The 16015-nt window shown below is 40.9% G+C and overlaps 1 protein-coding gene across 6 annotated transcripts in view; it reads right to left on the bottom strand.

Annotated features, from left to right (window-relative positions):
• Window positions 1–16015, bottom strand: part of LOC117147526 (neurobeachin) — a 163096-nt gene that overhangs the window by 135859 nt on the left and 11222 nt on the right. The window lies entirely within an intron of this gene.

Below are 16015 nucleotides of genomic sequence, written 5' to 3'. Positions count from 1 at the left end.
ATTGGAAAAACCACTCGTCTATCTTGTTCACTAATCTTCTTAACTGGCCCCAAAGGCAACCAAATTTTAAATATTTCACCATCGAATTTCCGTCCCAGATTTCTCGCTTGCTCTCTTAATCGAGCACATAATGCAGTTAAAAGAAGAACGAGAATAAAAAATATGTATGTATATAGATAAAATTGGAAACTTTGGCCAACACTTAATCCAGAACGAAATCCCTACAAATTGTTGGTTCAAAGCTGCAGCAGCTGAATAAACTCCCTCGTTCTGGTGGCTAAAATAAAAATGTGAAAAATTTAACGAGAATATTTTCCCTCGACTTTTCGCCCGCTCCGCTTCCTGTCCCTATCTTTGCTTCCTGCATTGCTTTAGATTTTTTCATAAAGTTTGTGCATTTGGTATGTATATGCGAGCGAGTTAGCTGGCGATCCGAAAGGGACTAACCCGTTCTCAACCCCCTTCGAAGCCCCTCCCTGCCGCACTTCCTTCCGCAGCAAGGTTTGGGAAGCACTGTACGCATAGCTAACTAACCACAAAGCGCAAATAGAACTTTCTCTCTGCTCCACAAACGGTTGGCGCTATCCAGGACAAAGCGGAAGGGGTGAGGTTCGGAGGGGGATGGTGAGGGTACGGGTGTTTCGCCTTCTGCACAATTGAAGGGGTTAAGGGGGGTGGGGTCACATTTGAGTGCAAATCAAAGTTTTGTTTTTGACCGAGCCCAGGAGCCGATGCCTCTTCAAGTTCCTTTCGTCCAGGCCAAGCTGCATGCCATAACTTTTGTCATATGCATGGTTGAATGCAAAGTGGGTAGTACACTCAAAGAATGCAAGTACTTAGTCGTTGATGGGGAAAGTTACCAAAAACTGGTGTCTCAGCGGGCTCAACATAGTTATGTACCAACACATTTGATTGTTTATTAAGTTTATTATAACATTACTCATGTGTAATTACCATTTCTATTCCCCCATTGCTTTCGAGCATGGTTTTCTATTCTTTTTTTCGAGTGCATTGTGAGATCCGCAGTTAGTTTACAACATCCGTTTCTGGGATTGCTGCGGCTGTTATTGCCCCAGCGCCTTTAGCAATCGCAACCCCTCCTTCCAACCTTCTCCACGCCCATGGACCGCCCACTTTTTTCGCCCATCTCCCCTCGAATTCGGAATGTTCAATATAACCACGCTCCACAAGCAATTGCCATGCTGCTGCAGGGCTTCAAATGAGTTGGCAAGATGGTGGAAAGTTGGCAATGGAAATGGGCGTGTGTTTTGGTTTGGTTTGGCTTGGATTCGGTTCGGTTTGGTTTGGTTTGGCTTGGTTTGGTTCGGCTCGATTTGAGAGTAGCGCAGTACCAGCATGAATGAATTGAGTCGCCTTCCATGCAAACATATTTTCAATTACAGAGCTACAACTTTTTTTTTTGTTCACTTCTCGTTGCATAACAATAAACGCAGACACATGCACGCACGCACAGAGAAGTTGGACAACAAAAGTTAGCCTCAGAGCTTCATATGGAGTCACTCAATTAGCCAAACGTGCACGTAAATGTGGATGCAGCAAGTGGGACTATGGTATGAGGGATTATACATATACATATATATTGGTCAGTTGGCTGGGGATGTTGGTGCTTTGTGGCTTGTTTCCGACTCAAAGTTATCGATGCTTGTTCGAAACCATTATATAATGTGAAACGATGTGACCACTGGCTAGGCTAATCAACTCTATTCAGGATTTCCGTTACCTTAATGATATCACTCATTCGAAACATGAAAGATCGACCCCAAGGGGCAAAAATCCCAGCCTTGACTAACAAGTGTCATATGCAAGAGACCCAAATCCGACCAGAATAAAATGCTGGGCTAAACAACAGCAAACTTTACACCATCACCTGGCCGATGAAGCGAGAGATGCAAAGGCCAGAGGTCAAGCTTGATTTAAATTCTTAATGAAATTTTATGGCCTGCAGAAGAAAGGGCTGCCTGGTTGGTTGGATGGTCGGTTGGAGGAACAAGAATACAGCCAGGAACAGAACACAAGCTTCAGAAAGCAATTTATTATTTAAAAACTAGACCGGACAAGGACATCAAAGTCCTTGTGCAACACAACGCAGGCAGCTGAACAACAAGGCTGAAACAAGATGAAGTTCTGGTAAATATACACCAAGGAGTTGCTGCCTAATGACTTCTGGTCCCCATACCCCAGTTACTCATAAATATAAAAACCCTGGCAGCAACTGCCATGGAATATTCAAGGACCTTCACACAAACACATGCATATACTACTTTACGCAAGAGATTCCACCTTTGTGCGACATTTTAAATATTTTAGCAACAGGTTATGTAACTCTCCGCAGCTGGAAGTTATTTTTTTCTTTTCTTTTTTTGGTTCTGGTTTAGCCGCTCAAACTTTTGGCAAACTTTAAGCGAGTCCGAAACCTTTTTTTTTGTTGGATTGAAAGCAACTTTAAATAATTTATGAATGAATAAATAATCCATAATCCAGCAAGCCTCAAATCAAGCCAAACTTGGACCCCAAGTTGAAGACCCTCCGAAAGACTCGGAGAAAAGAAGTGTAGAAACTTCCATGGGCGTTGTCAACAGAAGGAAAACGAGAAGGGTAGAGACAATTGTTGCCGGAATATTTCAATTTTATAAGATTTAGAAGATGTGGAAAAAGTAGAAGATGAACTGCAATGTGAGAGCGACTATTATATACCCCCTACTCAGATAATGGGTAGCTGCAGTCCGCATTCATCTAGTGGATGAACTCACAATTTTACTTCCGGATTTTTTGTGCAATCGCCTAAGTGGATAATGCCCATGCAACGAGAACGCCAAATGCAACCGTATACCGAATCCACCCCACAGACACACCCATCAAATGAAACCCCGGACTTGGCCCATCACGTAGTCGGTTTTATGAGAGGCAACAAATAAAAAGATATCCTGAAATAAAAATAAGGAATAAGGAGTGGCAGAAGGGGGGCGGCACGGGGTGTCGAAACTATGGCATAAAATTTCCAATTTGGTGTCCCGACTTTTTGGCCGAGAAAACTTTTCGAAACAGTTGCCTTCATTTTATTTGTATTTTTTTTTTATTTTTTTTTTTTTTTTTTTGGTCAGAGACAGTAGTCGCCTATTGGTATGCGAGTGTGTGTGCTTTTTTTCAAGGGGGGGGAAGCCTGAAGTGGCACTGAAGCTTATGATTCAGCGAGCCTTTGGTGCCCCTTAACCCACGACCGTCCGTGGATATTGAATTTTGAACAGCGTCCTTCTTTTTTCCACTTTTTGCCCGGGACGCTGGCTAATTTAGCGCAAATAAAAATGTTGCACAGCCCCAAGAAGTAGTGAGTTTTCTGCCGCCGCCCGGAAACGGAAAATTTGGGGGGTCGGCAGTTTTCGCTTCATTTTGAATTCATGCGCTGCCTTGGCTTGGCAAATAACTTTGGACTTTGGCAGGCCGCCGCTCCTTTCGAAACCCCTCGAAGCATCCAGTCTGGTGGCCATAAACCTGCGCCAAGGGGTAGCAAGGGTATATGCGTGAAGCCGCATGCAATCACGTGCCAAAAAGTGTGAAGGAAAGTATTTCGGATTTCGAATAGGTTTTAATAATTTATAAGCATAATTATGTATGCTTTATATGAAATATCCTCGGATTTTTTTATATTTCTACTTTAAATCTAGAGAAAATAGTTGCCTCCAATTCCAATTCCTCCAATTGGTCCTCTGGCTTGGCCAGCTTGCCGTAGGTGCTCTCAATTCATTTCACTTCTTTGTTCATTTAAGTCCTGTTCCAGGATAAGCCCAAAGTCCTTGCCCACTGCAACCGCAGCTCGACTCAAATAAACTTTGTTTTTCTCGCCTTTTCCGGTTCGTTTTTTTTACATTTTTACTTTTATTTCTGTTGTGGGTGTGTTGCACCTTCTGCGGCTACGTGAATGGGCGCGACCAAATGACTCACAGTCCTGGGGGAGCGGATCGGGATGGGGATGGGGGATCGGGGGCACAATAAGTTTTTCGGCCACATTGAAAACAAGTGGGCTTCGTCTGGTCCTGTGGCTTCCAGAGGCCAAAGTCCGGACTTTTCGACGGTTTGATGGCCTTCTGTTTCGCCGGACGCCCTCGGGCCTGGTTAGTCCACTGTAATTGAAAGACGCTGGCTGCGGCTGGAGAGCCAAAGCCTGCTCCTGCTCCTGCTCCTCCTTCTGCTCCTCCTCCACAATCTGGCAGTCCTGCTGCTACTCCCCCTTGTTGCTTGGTAATTAAAACTTTTGCCCGGTCGGAGGCCAGTTGGATGCTGTTGTTTCCAGCAATACGTCAGTTAGTCAATCGTCACCTTCTACTCATACTTACACCCAAAAAAAAAAAGCAATCACTTTTACATTTTCGAAAAATGTGCAAAATTTACTTTTCAAAATAAAAAAGAAAAAACTATTTATATATATTTAAAATAAATAAAAACTTCTATAAAGCTATGTGCGGAGTGAAATGAACCAAACTTTCTGGACAATATTTTTTCTGTGTTTCGGGCACGTTTGAAATTAGTTAAAGTTTTCAAAGTTTGCCACCTCTCGCTCTCTCTCTCTTGCACTCTAATGCTCCCTCCCGCTTTCTCTCTCTCGCTAGCCATTGCTTGCTATTTCGCAAGAAAAGTTTAATTAGTGGGCGTGGTGCAAAAATTAATTAAGGCGAGCCGTAGCTGCTCATTATCAATTCAAGAAGTTTGGAGAAGTCGAGCGGGACGTGGCGGTGCAAATAGAGATTGGCTCAGTCATGCCATTCAATCACATACACACACACACACACGCACACACACACTCACACAGACACGTGGCTTCATCTATCAATCCATCAATCTATCATTTCGGGCATCGTTCATCAATGTCATTCCGTGTCTTTGTTTTGCTTTTGCTCCGCTTTCTTCTCCGCCTCCTTCGTTCGCTTTTGTTGTCCTTTGCCTATTTTGTTACGCTTTTGTTTAGCTCATAGGAGGATTACGGAGAAGAGGACTGGAGAGGGGGAACCGAAGGGGGGAGAAAAGAGGCTGGATGGATGGCCGGAAAAGGTAAGTAAATCAAAGCCGAACACGGGGCGTATGATTTATTTTTGGGCCAGTGCTAAATCAGCTCCTTTGCATACGAAATTTACGCAAGGTATTTGGCAAACAGAATCGCTCAAAATTCAACGGGATTATTGCTATATAATGTAATATACGAATATTAAAACATATCCATTACTAAATATATACTACAATTAAATCGTTTGCAGTTTAGATTGAATTAAAATACAGCTACATATTTGAAAGGTGTATGCAAATATCTCGGCTACTCTATATTTATGACAATTATCCAACTTTGATTTGTCTAATTGTAATACAAAACTATAATTTCTCATCGCAAGCTGAAATTTTGCATTAAAAGCGGAATCAAAAAAGTTTGCCACTGCACAATTCTCATTCAGCAGCAGCGAACTACTCTCCCTAAATTTGTTTAATTGCAGAAAAGTTACATTTCAGCGACAAAAACTAGAGTTGACATTGTTAAACTCTCATTTCATGTGAAATGCGATTTGAAATGCTGAAATAATAGGAGTGGCTAGTGGAATTTTCTGGTTTATTTAAGGTTTTGCATTTGCCGCACAGAAATTTCCATTTTGGTCAAAAAAAAAAAAAAAGAAAATTTAAATTTTATTTGGTTTGGTTTGCATTGCATTTCCTGCAGATGCCAAAGTATTTCCAAAGCATACTTATTCGGGCAGCGGGCAGACGTCCAACTAAGCCAAAGAGCTCTCCATCTCCGGGGTTCTCTCTCTCTATTTTTCACCGACTGGTCTTTTACCAAAAATTCTCTCGCTCCCCCCCCCCCCTTTTTTTTGCATTTTTTCCTGCTTTTATTCTTGGCTGCATTGCAACAAATATTTTGGCAGAAATGTGGCAAAAATGTAAGCGAAATGCGTTTCAACTCGAAGGCGCTCCCACTTTTTCAAGCTGATCCATCCCCCAAGCCCCACCCCCCAGCTCCTTTTACACCATTATTTCCCACCCCATTTGCCCCCTTTTATTCCTTCATTTTTAGTGCCCAGCAATGACATCTTACTTGGCAAGTTGGGGCCACGGAGCACCCGAATAACATTCCCAGCGACAAGTCATGGTGTCCTTAAAGCACCAAAAGAAAAATCCGGCCATCCCTTCTTTTAAGTTTCAAAATTCAAATGATTTATGTTGGCTTTGATTACCTATTAAATTTTACATAGTGCAAATATAATTTAAAATTACTTAATATGCTCTGCCAAATTCGCAATGATTGCAGATATATCACCTTTATTTTTTCAGTGTCTTATCCCTCGTTTCTGCACTCCCCTTCGCCGCAGAAAGTTCTGTCTATTTTCAACTTCCTTTCTTATTTCCGTAATCATTTATATGCAAATCGCTTGCCTGGCATCCTTACACTCGCACACTCTCTCCAAAACTTGCCACGCCCACATTACGGCCAAAAAAGGGGGCGAAATGAGGGTGGGCCAAAACTTGCGGCCCACTTGACTTGTCTTGCCTTCGATTTGCCATCAAAAATGTATCCTCGCTCAAGTTCTCTCGCTCCCCATTTCATTGTCTCGTGATGTTTCCTTACATATAGATCTAGATTTTCTTTTTTTTTCAGTTTGTTACACTTTGAAAGGGGAGCCACTAAGCCAAGCCAATCGACATTTCTCTTCGGGTTTCCTCAATAATTTTGTTGCATATTCCGAGGCGTGTGTGGGCCAACTGCTAACCCCCAACCCGCAACCCGCCCATTGGCCCACTGTCATTTTCAAGTTAGCCTAACTGAAAATGGAGATGTGGAAGGAGAGGGAGAAGGTGATCGAGAAGGAGAGGGAGCGAGAGGCAGGAGCTCATTAAAATTGCACAACACTTTGATTTGCATAAGCTGGGAAAAAAGCGAAAGACAGGGCAGCGGAAAAAGGGAAAGTTTTCCCAGCTCATCCGGTTGTATTTCCCAGTCCCCCGAAGCCCCGCAAAGTCATTATCATTTGCCTGCGATGTTGGCATTATGAGATTGAAATATCGCAGCCAACTCGTGTGACCCATTCAATGTCGCTTATCCGCCTGCCAAAAAAAAAAAAAAAATAAGAAAAAAAAATCGGAAGCTGGGGAAAATTCTCGTAGCGTCTGGGGGAAAACTGCGGGGGGATAGGAAATTCAAAGCTGATTGCATCCACTGAGCTATAATAGTATTCCGAATGGCTGGGGACTGAATACTTAAGCAGATTTCTGGTGACACATTCACTTTTACACAATTCTTAATTTTCCTTGGATAGTTAAACTGCCAGCCAATTTTACTGCAATTTTCCTTGTTGGATATATTGTAATTAAATACATTAAATTAAATCGAAGTAAATTAATGCAAGGATATCTGTTCATTCCTCTTTTAAAGCAGCCCGTTTGAACAACAATGTAAGCTCTTGCATTGTTCCAAGCTTAAGTAAAGGAAAACAATGTGCAAAAATGCCAAAACCCAAATAAACAGTAGGCCGATATTTTAAATTTCCCTCGGATGTAATTTGGTGATGCTCTCGAATTTTTCCTGCCATTTTCGAATGTTTCCGCCTCGAGGAAAATACGCTTTCCTCAGCTCACACACACACATATAGCACGTCTCGGAATAAAAAGTATTTTTTCCCTGTGCTTTGTAACTGGAAACCAAGAGCGCCTAAAACATATTTGATAATTGAATTTGTAATACATTTTGCTGTGCTTTGAGGTCAACGTAAGTGGGGGCACAGAGATGCCTTTTGTGTTTTTCTTGGTTGTTAGGGATAATTTTCTCGCAGAGAGGAAAATCGCACAAGCACACAAACACACTCCACGGAAAAGCTGGGAAAAGCTGGAGAAGCAAAGTGACGCATTGAATTAGCTTTCATTGTATTTTATTTGACAACAGAAAATAACGTTAAATAAATACGGACATTGTTTTTCTGCTTGCTTACATGGCTTGTGGGCAGAGCGAAAGAGACAGACGCATGGCCCAAGAGCGAGAGCGAAAATGTCACACAAATTTCATTTGATTTATTTGCCAGTTTTCTTTGCAATCCACACCCACTTCATCCGCCAGCTTTCTTTGCCATTCCATTTGACAATTTTCTGAAAATCAAATAAAATCCGCCCGGGCAACAAATGCGGCAAGTTTACAGTGCGTGTCGGAACTATAAGTACGATTTGCACATCAGTATAGATGTCGAAAAGTATGCAACAATTTTTTTTTTAACCCTCTGCTTTCGCAGCCAAAACATTTTTCTCTCAGCAATTTGATTTGCTGCTCTCAGCATTTAGACACATTCTCTTGGTGATTTGTGTTGCTTGTAAGATTTCCATATGCTATCGCTTTAATTGTTATATCTCTTCTTTCAGCTTTTCCTCGCCGCCTCCCGCTCTTTGGCCAAGTTAACAGCCCTATCTCTGTCTGCATCCCTGTTGGCTAAGCTCATTATAATTAACCAATCAATGCGAGAAGAGGCGACAAAACAACGGAAATGCCGAGACAACGTCAAAGTGCCCGGGAGATCCTGCCACCAGAATCTCCTCCATTCAATCCCAGATATTTTTTTTTCTTTTTTTTTTTTTGTATGTGTGTGTGTGAAAAAGTTACTTGGGCAACGCAGATTTATTTACTGAAAACAAAAGAAAACCCAAACAACAAAAGGAAAAGATGCGACGGCCGAGTAATAATAATGCGTAATAATGAAGAGGGGGGAGGAAATAAAAAAAAATAAAAAAAAAAATATAGCGGGAGGAAACGACAGATTCCCGGAGGGACAAAAGGCACAACGGAAGTGACCGGCAAGAGGAGGAGTCGGCGAGGGGAGGCGAAACTTCTCAGGTAATTATGGTCTAAAAGCGCAATATTTTTTTCCCCCCGCCCCCTCCGCTTCCTGCTCCCCGCTAGCTTCGCATTTTTCCTGCAGGCAAAAGTGGAAGCGGAGCCTTACGTATCTTTTAGTATATATATTTGAGTACTTTCACCGTTTGTTTATTGACACACGCACAAGTTGGCCGCTGTTTCTACTTAATGTAATTAGAGTAAATTGCTTTTTAAGTGCGCCAAAGCAGAAAAAGCAGGGAACAAAGGCATATAGAGCAAATAAACCAGCGCGCCCACAAAGTTTAGCAGCGAAACGAGAAAGATATGGATGAGAGGATGAAAGATGGAGGACATCATCACATCCTTGGGAAAAAGTTGCCCCCTTGCGACAGAACTTGCATTGTGGGTTAAAGTTGCGCAAGAGTTCAGTCACGGATTTGCCATTTTGCCCCATTATGAATATGAGGACTTTTGTAGTAAGAAAAAATAACCATCTAAGACCACACAAATATGTAATCTGTTATTTATTAGGAACATAAGTCTATGCTAACTCCCAATATTTCATTATAGCCATGGTATTTTTATATATTAAATTCAGTCAATTGCAAATTTTCAAATATGCTACAACAAATATTCTCGAAACCCCATTTAATCCTGATTAACCATATGTTTCTGTGTTATAACCGTGCATGCTGCGATCTCAACAATCCTGGACCTGGTAATTCATCAATTAGATCAATTACCAGGCCGGGAACAATATAAACAGCAATAATAACAACAATCGTAGGTGCGGCACGTTGGCAACGCCCCCAAAATGGGGGCGTGTCGAACACGATTACCAGAGCAGCAACTACTTAGGCACATAATTGACAAACTCTAGACAACAAACAGGCAACAATGGCCAACACATGCAGCACTTGAAACTATGTGGGTGGTGGTCACCGAGGAGCAGGAGGAGGAGGAGGATGAGGAGGAGTAGGACCAGGAGGAGGATAAATCGGGGGCAGCAACAGCTCCGCAAACTATGCAACAATGTTGCCCCAAAGTTTGCAACTGTTAGCGGACATCCTCAACAGACTTTGGCGGGTAATTAATAATTAATAGAAGAACTATTGCCTAATTACGAGCAAAGTAGGTAATAACAAACATAACTATAGCAACGCACCTGCTCTTAGATATTATTTATAAATAAGTTTGCGAGAGCATCTCAGGTTGAAGAACTTTCATTTCTGCCCTTCAACAATTTTTCTACAGCCACATATTAACTGGGTTGTTTAATACTTCTTCTTCTCTACAGATAGATAGATAGATGTATATATGTACTTAGTATATATATGATTTTTATTTCTTGTAGAGAAACAGCTGCTGCTGCTGCTGTCAGTTTAACACCCCGCTCCCTTTTGGCAGTCGACGCTCGTGTAATTTGTTTTAGTTCTGTGTCCAACTCGAAAGTTTGTAATTAACATTGTTGGAGGGCGGAGAAAAGCGCGAGCTGCTCATGGTCATGATGATGATGACGATGGTGATGGTGGTGCTGCTGGTGGTGATGCTCAACTTTTGGCGAAACAAATATTTTCGTTGCAAGTTTGGAGCAGCAGTCACACACTTACGCACAAAAGCTGGCCAAAATGATTTAATGCAATTAATAATAATTAAATAACCAACGATATGGGACTTTAATGCGGCTTTTGCGACTATTTGCAGCGACGAAAGCCACTTAAATGCGACACTTTTTTTCCACGTGCCAACAACAGCTGGGTAAATACAGAAAAAAGTACAAATAAAACTAGAATGAAAAAAAAATGATAGAAGCCAGAGGGAGTGGCTAACCATGAGAGTTGAAACCACAACAATGGACAGGCGTTGAGCCAACTAACTGGCTACACGGGACAAAGGACCTGATCCGGGCGCAAATAAGTTGGCCAGAAAGGGTTTAACTATAACACACCCACATTGGCAAACAGTGTCGAAAGGGCGATGGCAACCAAATTGCAGCTATCTAAACAATTGAATAGGAGTTGGGCGATGAAACGTGGTAGAAAGGGTTAATCATTGGAAATGCGGAAAATGGGTTGGCAAGAACTCAATCGAAAGTCTAACTTTTATAATTAACTAACAAGCGAGTCAATCTGAAATTAAAAACACAACAAAAAATCCTTAGCCAAGTTATTCATATCGCATCACGCACTCATCGCTGTCCGATATTGAAATTGGTTATTTATTTTGCCATTCCTTTCTGTTGGTCGACCGGCGCAGCCATTTGCAACCACAAAACATGGCGGCAATGTTGGGTCAACGAGGAGGAGCAGCCCCGCGAGGCGAAACCTGATGGACAAGTGGACAAAGGGACAGATGGGCGGTTGGTGGATAGTTGGGTTGGTTTGGGTTGCAGCCATCGTAGCAGGAAGGCAGGATGGCCAAATGGCAGGATGGTCGGACATGGCCAACAAACAATGGAACTGGCAGCACACCTTTCCTTTGTCCATGTCGCTGGTTGCTCCTGAATTTTGCTCCTGCTCCTGCTCCTGCTCCTGATCCAGCTGCATGCAGCTCCTTCTCCTGCCGATGCGATGTTGCTGTTGTGTCCTGGCAAACGGATGTGCACATGCAGCGGATATATTGATTGTCAAGGAATGTACATAACCCCCAGTGTGTGTGTGTGTGTGACAGCTAGCTTTTAGCCATACACGGTAAGAAAAAGAATTAAAGTAAATGGCAAGGGTGCTCCAGGGTATATTTTAGATAGAATCACTGCATACTTTTAGATGTTTAACCAAGTTACAAACTGAGTTGCATTCAATTTGAAAAAGCTATGTGCATTGTATTATACTATATATTAGAAGTCCTCTAATATTTTTCTCATTGTGTACTATGCATTTTGACCAACAGAACACGGACACACGGCGGGTTGCCGTAGAACGACTTTCTGTTGGGTTTATTTTGATATTATTAGAACGCACAGAGAGCTCAAAGTCGACTGACTTCCATTGTGGCACTGCAGGGAAGCTGGCAAAGTCAAATGGCAGGTATTTGCGGGTAAAGGGGCAAGCTTGATTGAGACAACCGAGTGGAGCTAACAAAATGCAGCCAAATATGATGCAGATGCGCACACAAATTAAAGAAATTCGTTATCAACTGGGAGAATGAACAACTGTACAACAGGGCAATTAATATGGTTTAAACAAAGACACTAGAATAACAAGATGCGTAACGGCCATACATTCGTTTGGCACTATGCAGCCACTTTTTTGGTGAAGGCCAAATTTGCTCTCTTTCCGCTCGCTCACGCTGAGAGCGTAAGAAATGTAAAAATAGAATTTGCTTGCTTGTGTGAGTAAAAACTAGAGACGAGAACGCGTATATGTATGCGTGTTGTGCTAGAAGACGATTTTCGGGCCGAAATCAATTCTGATCGAAGAAACGAATTTACATATTTGGAGTTGTGGTTAATTTTGTAGCAATATGATGAAATAATTATTATAAATATTATTATAAATATTATTATATTATTATATTATAATTATTATAATAATAATTAAAGCAAATACAAAGGAAATTATTATAACTACTGTAATTTGAAACATAAATTTTCCAAAAAGAAGACATAACATTGAGAAATAAATATTTCATAAAAATAATAATTATTTTTTAATTTCATAAAAAAATAATAATTTAATTAATAAATAATAAAAATAATAATTTTATTAATAAATAATAAAAATAATAATATTTCATAATAATATTTCATAAAAAATAATAATACGTAGTAGAAAATAAAAATTAATAAAATAAATAAAAATATGAAAACAGTTCGTTGCAAAAGTCAAATCGTCAGGCACGAAGTGCGGACACAAGCACTCAACAATCATTGCCTTATTAATTTTTCTCACGCCGCAAGCTGAATACCCTAATGACAAGTATTCTAATATAAAGTCATTTTCGAAATTTATTTTGTGATGTACATAGATTCGTCTATTACTATTTCTAAGCTTTATTTAAATAATAATAACGTTGAGGCAATGCAAAACAAGAATTTTTCGCATGGTGCCAATTGATAAAAAATAATATAGATTTAAAGTCAACGAACTTCTAAGGTGAAGGGCATATTTTGTCAAATTTACAATACATGAGCATACGTGTGCACACATACAGTTGTATGCTATCACTGTATGCGTAGAAAAGAGCTGTTTGCTGTAGCGCTCTCCGCTCTTTCTATCTCGAACAAAAACTCAAGAGAGCCTGGAGCCACCTCTAGAGCCACGGCCAAAAAATCGCGTGCCAAAAATTTGTATGGCCGTTACGCATCTTGTTATTCTAGTGTCTTTGGTTTAAATACTTTTTGTTTGGTTGTTAGCCCATAGCACTCCACTGACAAATTGTCTACCCAACGCCACTTGTTGTGTCCTTCACTTAACCATCGTAATCCCCGAATAAGCTCGCCATCCAGTGAATTAATTTATATACAACTACTGGAGTGCCATACGGATGGCGGTGTTCACATTTGATTTCGTTCCCCAGCAAATTAGTTATGTTTTTGCGCCACCAAAATCCCTTTTGAGGGTCCTTCGTCCTAGCCCAATTCCCGGGACAATCCTTTCTATGGGCTATAATAAAATTTACAATGTTATCCCAAAAGTGTTGTCGAGTTTTTGTCATTTCATTTCATTTTCAGTATATTTTTTCTCCCCCTATAAATGCATACATATACACACACACATTTATAGATATATATTAATATATATGCACGTATATATTTGTTGTATGTTTTTGTGTCCAGCTGGCGTTGGCGGGCCAGCAGTCCACAACTATGTGGGCGTACAATGTCCTTGCGGCATGTCCTGGCTACCAGTGGAAAAAAAGGGTGTAGTGGGTTGCTCTGCTGCCAGTCCCCTGGCTTGTCATAATTCGCATATTAATGTTGTTCATTAAAGTTATATAAATTATGAATCACATTACACGGCAATATGAGGCAAAGTCCTTGCGGAGGTGACGGGGCAGCCAAAGGGCAAAGGATATTCAAGTGGGTGGATTGGCACATGAAATGTTTCTTAATTTTCAAGGGAATTCCTTGATAACTTCCATCGAACATGTTTAACCGCTTGTGGGCGGTCGAAAATGTTGGAGAATGTGAATTCTCCAAAATGTTATTGCTTTCTATTTGGTTTCCTGCTTTTGTGCCCTTCTTGCGGCTTCCCTGTTAATTTAAGCAAGCATTGGAAACCATTGAAATATTGAAAGCCTCTGCAACATATTTTTATTTAATTTAATTTTCTTACTGTGCTTAAAAACTGTTGCAGTGCAATCGCACTTTTTATTTCCTACTTCGCCGTGCAAACTTATTGATTGGCCTCCAACCGCTTTTTCACCCGCAAACAAAAAAAAAAAAAGGAAAAAAAAAAGAAAAAAAAAAAGAAAAAAAAAAAAGGCGGAAAATGTTAACGTTTTCCTCTACCACCTTTCTTTTGAGGGAGCGGTGAAGATGTGAAATATATGTCATTCATTTATGCATGCAACATTCTGCACTTGGAGGAGGAAATGGAAAAAGCAGGGAAAAATCTGAGGGAGGCGGCGGAAAAGCAGTCCCCCAACCCACTGATTTGATGATTGATTCGATTTGCCTTGCCTTGCTGCTGAGAGATGATGGCAACAAAATGAAAATGTCCGCAGTGCAGTGAGAAAAAGAAAAGTTGAGAACGAAATGAAATGAGAGGAAAAAAAGTAGGAAGCGCCGTGGAAATAAATAGCACTAGTGTCAAGAAGAAACGTGTACGAATTATCAAACTATCATAATATTTTGTAAGTAATAATGATATTGTATGGTGCTGCAGAATGCCGAGTTGATTTCACAAAAGCTTTACACATTTTCTGTATCTTCTCCGAGTTGTCGGCTCGTGTCATCATTAAATCCTGACAACGCAATTCTGGCTAAACGCAAATGGCCAAAATCCGCCGAGTCACAGCTCCCCTGTGGGTTCTTACCCCCTCCCCCCCGCTTTCCACACACTCCATATTTTTCCGACCATCCACTACCGAAAACATCCTGCAGCATTTTTTTTTTTTTTTTTTTTTTTTTGAAAGCTTTGCGCTAAAGAAAAAGAGAATCTGTTCAACTCAATTGGCAAGATTTTCGCTTTTATTTGCACTCAACCGCTGGCCCGGTTCGCATTTATGTTTGCATTTTATTTGAAAAGCCATCAAGAGACGGGCGAGAGAAAAGAAAATCGCCATTAGACGCAGGACCCGCTGCGTTGTATATACTTATATACACGTATATATACATATCTAAATGTCCTTGGACAGTTGTGCAGTGCAGTCATCGGAAAGTATTATAGAATCAATTAAGTGCCGCAGGATTTCCATTACCCCTCGGCCAACTGACAGCTAGTGTGTGATATTTAAACTTGAAACAAAGTTGCGCGTTTATTAACTTGAGTGGAACAGGGAATTAGGGCTTTAATAAGTTTAAAATTTCTTTGGGAGCTAACAAAGTTATGCGAGCTAAACTAACTTTTGACCCCCCTTTTTTGAATACTAAAGATATGGAATACATTTTTGTGCTCACACTACGTTTTCTCAGCTTTTGCCTGCAATAATTAAATCAACAGAAACGGACACGCTTCAATAGTTTTCAATCGCATGCCGTCAATTACATAATCGCAAGCGATTCCCCTTCGTACTTGGCAGCCCAAGGATTTCACTCAAAGTGTCCTGCAGAAGTCCCTCCAGTGGGAAGTTGGGGGGGGGGCCCCTTGAATAAAATAATAAAAACAAAATACAAATAAACACAGGAGGACAACCAAAGGGGATGGCTCGCTTGTATCTCTGTATCTGTATATCTGTATCTGTATCTGCAGCTGTATCTGTTTCTCCTTTGGTTTTGGTTTCGGTTACGGTTACGGTTACGGTTAAGGTTACACAGGATCGCCTCACGAGAACCCTTGCGAAAATTGGCGGATGGATGGGCGAAGTGGAATCGCTGACAGGCAGATTAACGCACAAAGCCAAGGGAAAAGGAGAATTGGTCCACGTAGAGCTGTTGACCCTGTCCGAAATTTTTAAGTTACCAACAGTGTCGATTAAAATTTAACCTCGAGCTAAAAATTTGCAAGAATTTAAATGAGAAATCACAAGATAAACTCAAGCACAGTTAAATGCAACATT

Source organism: Drosophila mauritiana, chromosome X, assembly GCF_004382145.1.
Source record: "Drosophila mauritiana strain mau12 chromosome X, ASM438214v1, whole genome shotgun sequence".
NCBI classification, from domain to species: Eukaryota; Metazoa; Arthropoda; class Insecta; order Diptera; family Drosophilidae; genus Drosophila; species Drosophila mauritiana.
This window is presented reverse-complemented; position numbering and strand designations above follow the sequence as displayed.